Consider the following 6,792-nt stretch of genomic DNA (forward strand, 5'->3'; position numbering starts at 1 on the left):
TTGTCGAGCACTGACTCTGTACTAGGTACTGTTCTAAATGAGGTGGATATAATGGTAAGCAAATCAGACACAATCCCTTGTGGAGCTTACAATCTTAAGAAAACTAAGTGGGGGTCATTTAGCCAGAGACTTCAATTCCATTTCCACTTCCACAAACATCCACTATATGATGAGCACTCAATGGAGTTGTAAAGTTACTGAGATTTAAGCATTATAGATGCTTACTTTCACAGGCCTCTTTCCCCTCTGTGTGTCCTTCTTAGGGATTTGGAATATAACTGAGTGAATAGAACACTGCTCCAGCCAGGGGTCAGCCCCCATATCCTGAGTGTATGTGTGGTCAGTGAGTTGCCAGCACTCCCTCCATTTTTTAATTTTTATTTTATTTTATTTTTTAATCTTTGGGCGCGTGCGCTCGCCAGACAGACAGAGAGAGACGTAGAGACAGAAAGCGAGAAATCACCCCCCAGGGGGGATGGTCATGCCGCAATCCCTTCTCCTCCATTCTCCTCTCGGGATCTTGGGCACGCACGCACACGTGCCCGGCGTGAGTTTTAAGCCACCGGGTCCAGGATTCGAACCGCGGACGACTACGTGGGAATCCAGCGACATAGCCATTAATAGCCATTACGCTAACTGCTGGTTCCCAGCACTCCCTCCATTTGAATCAAGTAATTATTTATTTTTTTGAGAGGCTTTTGCTATAGGGCATGTGTGTTCGCTGGAGAGACAGAGCGGGAAAAAGTGAGATCACTCCCCTCCCCCCGGGGGGTTAGCCACATTGCAATCCCTTCTCCTTCATTCCTGTTTTGGGAATTAGGGCATGTGTGCATACATGCCTGGCATGCGTTTCAAATTGCTGGGTCCAGGACTCGAACTGCTGTTAGTTATGTGGGAGTCCAGCACCTTAACCTCTACATCAACTGCCAGCCCCTGTGCCAACTTCTTTTTTTTGTTTGTTTGTTTTGAGAGGTTTTTGCTATAGGGCGCGTGTGCTCACCAGACAGACAGAGACAGGCAGAGAGACAGAAAGCAAGAAATCACCCCCCAGGGGGGATGGCCACACCACAATCCCTTCTCCTCCATTCTCCTCTCGGGATCTTGGGCACGCATGCACACGCGCCCAGCGTGAGTTTAAGCCGCTGGGTCCGGGACTAGAACCGCAGTAGACTACGTGGGAGTCCAGCGACATAGCCATTATGCTAACTGCTGGTCCCCCTGTGCCAACTTCTAGTGATACCCTACTCCATGAGGTATAGTCCTGAGTATCTGGAACCTATATTTGCCCCCCCACCCCAAGAAGGAGGTTTAGAATGAGGTGCTGCACCACTCCGTGTAGATGTCTAAGACCAACTTGTGCCTGCTGCCCACACCCAGGACACCAAACAAGGTGAGGGCTGGCTACTGAGGCAATAGCCAATGCCCATCGAAACCCTTGCTGCTGAGGTCTAAGGTCTGGAGTCCCTGAGGAATTTTTCCCAGGATATGAAGTGTCTCTGGAGCAAGACACTGTTTCAGCTGTGGCATGACCAACAAATTCTGAGGCTGAAAGAATCTTTTCTAGACCCTCAATAACAAAAATCATATTTCCATTTACTATGCCAGAAGAAAGACAAAATTTCTTTCTACACGTTCTCTACAAAATGATATAAAATCAAAGAAACTGGAAACAAAAATGTAGGGAGTAGGGAAAATAAGTGTTCTATAGGTGAGTCAAATGGTTAAGTCATAGTAGTGGCAATAATTATTAATTAATTAGTACTAACAATGATAGTGCTACGTTTTCTGGATACTTTTAAAATTCTGTAATTTGTTTTTATTCTTGTTCTAAAAAGATATTTAGTCTTAGACTGAGTTTCATAATTTTTTTTTCATAAAAAGGGCTTGATATTTTATAAGCGTTGGAAAAACCTGGACCCGCCTTTCTTTTTTGCTATAGGGTGTGTGCGCTCACCAGAAGGACAGAGAGACAGAAAGTGCGAAACCATCCCCCCAGGGAGGATGGCCACACCACAATCGCTTCTCCTCCATTCTCCTCTCAGGATCTAGGGCACACACGCACATGCACCCGGCGTGAGTTTAAGCCACCAAGTCAGGGACGCAAACTGTGGTCAACTACGTGGGAGTCCAGTGACATAGCCACTATGCCAGCTGCTGGTCCCAAAACCTGGACCACTTTTAACAGGGCTCTTTTTTTCCCAAGGAAGGGGCAGTACAGAAAACAGAAGACATTTCTAAAATCATGAGAAAGCAATTCCCACAGCTTTTCTTTATGCCATTAAATCTTTATTTCTTCCTACTTGGTCTTGAATCTATTACTAGTAAACATGCTTAGTAGATTCAAATGCCAATAAAGAAAGTTTAACATAATCTAAAATAAATGTCTAAGACCTGCCTGACCTGGTCTCGCAAGGCACCAAATGTCTTCCTAATGTGGAAGAAGAGAAATTTTCATGAATCTGGTTTTGGAAGGAAATTGCTTTAGAAATGCAGAGCTCCAAAAAATTAAAAAGATTTCATTTCTTTAGTGTATTTCTTCTGAAATCAGTCATTAATTCAGAGGAGACCACTTTCAAATGTCTTCGTACAGCACATCAATTCCATTTTCCATCCCTTCAGGAGGGAATGACAAGGCCAACGAAGGAAAAGAAATGACGGCCCATTTTGTTGCAACAAAACCAAAAGACTCTTGATTTATCGGTGCATTTGGCACACTTCTTTTTTTTGGTGTGTGGGGGGGCTGGAGTGGGGAAATAAAGGGTTGTAAATTTTATAAATGCAAGTCCTCTAACTAGGCCAATTGGTCAGCTGCAAACTTGGCAGCATCGTGAAGTCTGTGTGCTGGGCAGCTTCAGAACACGATGTTCTGTTTCATTTCTGAGAGCAGACGAAAGTGGAATAAGGTCTCACCCCAGGACAGAGAGGGCTCAGCACAGACATGAGAAAGCTCTGAAAGACAAAGGAAACACTAAGGAATAAAGACAGATGGTTCGATGGCTGACCACAAAATTTAAAAGAAAAAGAAAAAAGAAAGAGAGAGAGAGCACAAAAATGTTAAAGCTCCCGAGAGAGGTGCTGTAGGTCTGAAACTAAATACTGGAAAATTCAGAGCGATTGTGTGATTGATGATTAAAAGTAATAACTGAATGTTTTATGTACGAGTAATGATGAAATTTTGCAAAAGTGATTGGAAAATAATGCTGAGTCTATAAACTTTAAACTATGAAGATGTGCAGCATAAAGAAGAAAAGAGCATTAAAAAGAAAAAGGATAGTTTGAAATGCAGACTTTAGCCCCAAATTTAATAAGGACCGGGTAGGGCTTTTTCAAACCTACATTTATATTTCATATTGTTTCAATAAGTATTTGGCTGCTAATAAATAAAATAGTATGTATTATACATTAAAATAACAAAGTACTTGGCATATTTGAGTAGTCACCCTTCTCAGATATTTTCAAATGATTTATGAGAAGGTAGACTGAATATTTAAAGTGAAAAACTATGAAATAGAATTAACAGCTCAAGAAAAACACAGAGCCAATTTATACTTTAGTTCATAAAATATTTTGTCAAATGGTAGTGGCTGCCCCTTTCTTTTTTTTTTTTTTTTTTTTTCCCAACCAGGTGATTTTTTAATCATACCGTAGTGATATGCTATTAGACAGAATCATTTATAAATTGTAGCATGCAATGAATAAGTTCACATATGTTTTTCTTCAAATATCTGGCACTGTCATAGGGTTGAAAGGACAGAGATCAAACAGGTGATACTTGCTTATTTTTTATGCATACATTATCATTTTTGAATATTGAGTTGAAAATAAGTTCCGAAGGAATGCCTCTGTACTTGATTTATTGCACAGAAGTTCAAGTATAAATTCAAAAATATTTTTTACTTAATAGTACCTCTTCTTTCTTCATGTACGCACGCACGCACACACAATCACCTATTTATCAGTGCAAAAAGCCAGAGACCATAGTGGCCAAAAGACTCAGCTGGTCTTTGTAAAGGAGTTTATAACTTTCAGCTGAAATCGCTAAGTGAGAATTCTCATTCTCAGCTGCTGGCTCCCTCAGCTCTCTGTGGCCTCTGACCCCATTTCCATGGAAACAGAGGTGGGAAGGGTAAAAAATAAGTTAAGGGGGGAACTTATTTTAAGGCAATATTTCCTAGTCACCATTCTTCACTACTAAGAAGTAGCCAAGTTAGAAGTGGCCACACATCTGTAATTGAAATTCATGCTCGGTTCTTCAAGGTTAAGTGGCTGAAAGTCAGGTATTTTAAGTTAAAGACATGTTTGCAAAAATAAAAAAAATACTAGCCTTGTTTGATACTGTTTAACTAAAGCTCAAAATGAGTCAAAATGGCTGCTTATTTTTAACAAAGGGAAGGGAATGCTACCATTTCTCAGGTTCGATTTTTGGCTGAGAGCTCTGAATGCTGGATGTCAGAACTCTGCACACTTCTATAACCTGTGGGGTGGCATTTCATCAGTTATCAGAAAGTTGGGATCTTTACCTGGAAAACTTTAGAAAAGAGTGATGGTTTCCCTCACATATATCAGTTAATCCATTCCTTTGCTTGTCAGCGTTAGTTCCTGACCATTCTACTGAGGCTAATTAATACATTTTATGTTACAACCACTGCCTTAGTCACCAGCTCTGCACTGTTTAACCACAGCCATTATTGAGTCACTACTGCATACCTGTTATGGTGGTGTGTTTTCTCATTTCACTATAAACTCTTTATACAACTATTAATTTAATTTATCATTATTATTCTTCAATTTGACCAGAGAGAGACAGACAGAAAGAGAGAAAGCAAGCCTCTCAGTCTGGGACTCGAACTGTGGTCAGCCATGCGGGAGTCCAGTGCCTTAATCAACACACCATCTGCTGGCCCCCATTATAGACTCTTAGAAAAAACTTTTTGTCAGGAAAAATATCAGACTTACAAGGGGACTTCAAAAAGATAATTGAAAAATTGTATTAATGTATTTATTTTAATACAAAAAAATTGAAATCCATGCATAGTTTCAACAATATGCACTTTCCATAAATGTTTGAAGACCTCTTATACATTAAAAAAGGAGAAACTCATGTGACAAGTCCCAGGTTCCCCTCAATCAGCTACCACAATCATCGATTCATGGCTACTCCTACTTTATCTATTCCTCTCTCCATTGTTTTGAAGCAAATCTTGGATACTTTAATCCATTTTTTTAGTATGTGTGTATAAAATAAAAGGGCTCATTACAAATAAAAAACCAATACCACTATCACACCTAAGAAATTAAAACTAATTTCCTAATATCAACAAATATTGAGGTAGATGGCATTCCGAGTTCAAAATTGTTTCTATATTATTGGGTCGTTGGGAAAGTCATGACGCATATTTCATACATATAGATATAGTAGTTACTAATATTATTATTCACATTTTACAAATAAAAAAAAATTGAGGGCAAGAGAAGTATAAATTCCAGAAAAAGATCACAGAAATAGGAGAACATGGATTAAAATCTAGATACAAAGCCCATGTTTAGATAGGTTTTTTTGTGAGGAGGAGGTGGATAGGTTGGGGAAATAAAGATTTCCTGAGGTCCACAAAGCTTACGGTAATAAAAATAATTACATTTTTTGGTGTACTTGCTTTGTGCTAAATTTTGTTCTAATTGTCTTCATTTACTTAGTGCATCTGGGTGGGGGATACAGTCACTCACTCCCTTGCTCACTGAATTTCTTTTCACCTCTATTTATATCTATTAGTCTACTCATCTACGTACCTATACCTATTTGTTTGAATAGATCATATATTTTCATGACTGAAAATCTCAATAGGTTCAAAATAGTACATATGGAAAAACCTCTGACACTTCAGTTTCCTACCACCCAGTTCCCATCTCCAGACACAACCAAGGTTTTCAGTTTCTTGAGTATCCTTTTAGAGCGATTTCGGGCACGCACAAGCAAATGTATACCCTTCTATTTTCACATGGGAAGTAGTATCCTATACACTGTTTTGTACTTACAGTTTTTTTACTTCACATATTTTGGAGCTTTGTCGTCTCTTTTACAAAGGGCCCACATTATTTCCTGCCCATTCACATTGGCAAGCTAACCTAGGTCTGAGTTGGTAAGTCTTTAAATCTTAACTGCATGTAAATATTTAATGCCTCATGTTTTCCTCACCCATCCTTTGAGTCTGCCTAAGCACTCTGTAAAATCAATTCATTCTGTCATGGCCTTGGGCAATGCCCTGAAACTATCTTTAAAGGCACAATATCTTGGATTGTGTTTCTTGAGATCCTAGCAAAGTTTCACTTAAATATAAATCAGTGTTGTAATCAACCAGCCTTTAGGTATTTTTCAATTTATTATTTTTGTTTTGTAGTTAAAATTTAAAGGGTTATTGAAAAGGACATAAGATGGCTTGTAGTAAAATATGCTATCAACTGATATAGGAGAATATAAATTAAAAAAATAAAGATGAAAACAATTTTTAACAATTTTAAGATTTCTAACCACATGGCTTTGTGGCCACAATTGCCAATATCTGTACAATATTGAAAGAAATCCCAAACTGGTATTGCCCCCAGATGCCTGGCAGAAGAAAACAGAAATCCTGTAAAAAGGACTTCTATAAAGTTCCATGGAACGAACATATGGCATCAGCATTCTTTCTCTGTCTCTCTTATTCTCTCTGCTCCCTGCCCTTCTCTCTACACACACACACACACCTACCACTCATCCACCTATCCACCCCCCATACAAATAATAATATGGAATCG

The 6,792-nt window shown here is 39.1% G+C and overlaps 1 pseudogene; it reads left to right on the forward strand.

The window, feature by feature from the left end:
- The first annotated feature begins 1,339 nt into the window (after positions 1-1,339).
- Positions 1,340-6,792, forward strand: part of LOC102489926 (40S ribosomal protein S8 pseudogene) — a 72,320-nt pseudogene continuing 66,867 nt past the window's right edge.

The sequence above is a fragment of the Tupaia chinensis genome, unplaced genomic scaffold (assembly GCF_000334495.1).
Source record: "Tupaia chinensis unplaced genomic scaffold, TupChi_1.0 Scaffold147123_1, whole genome shotgun sequence".
In the NCBI taxonomy this organism is placed as follows: Eukaryota; Metazoa; Chordata; class Mammalia; order Scandentia; family Tupaiidae; genus Tupaia; species Tupaia belangeri.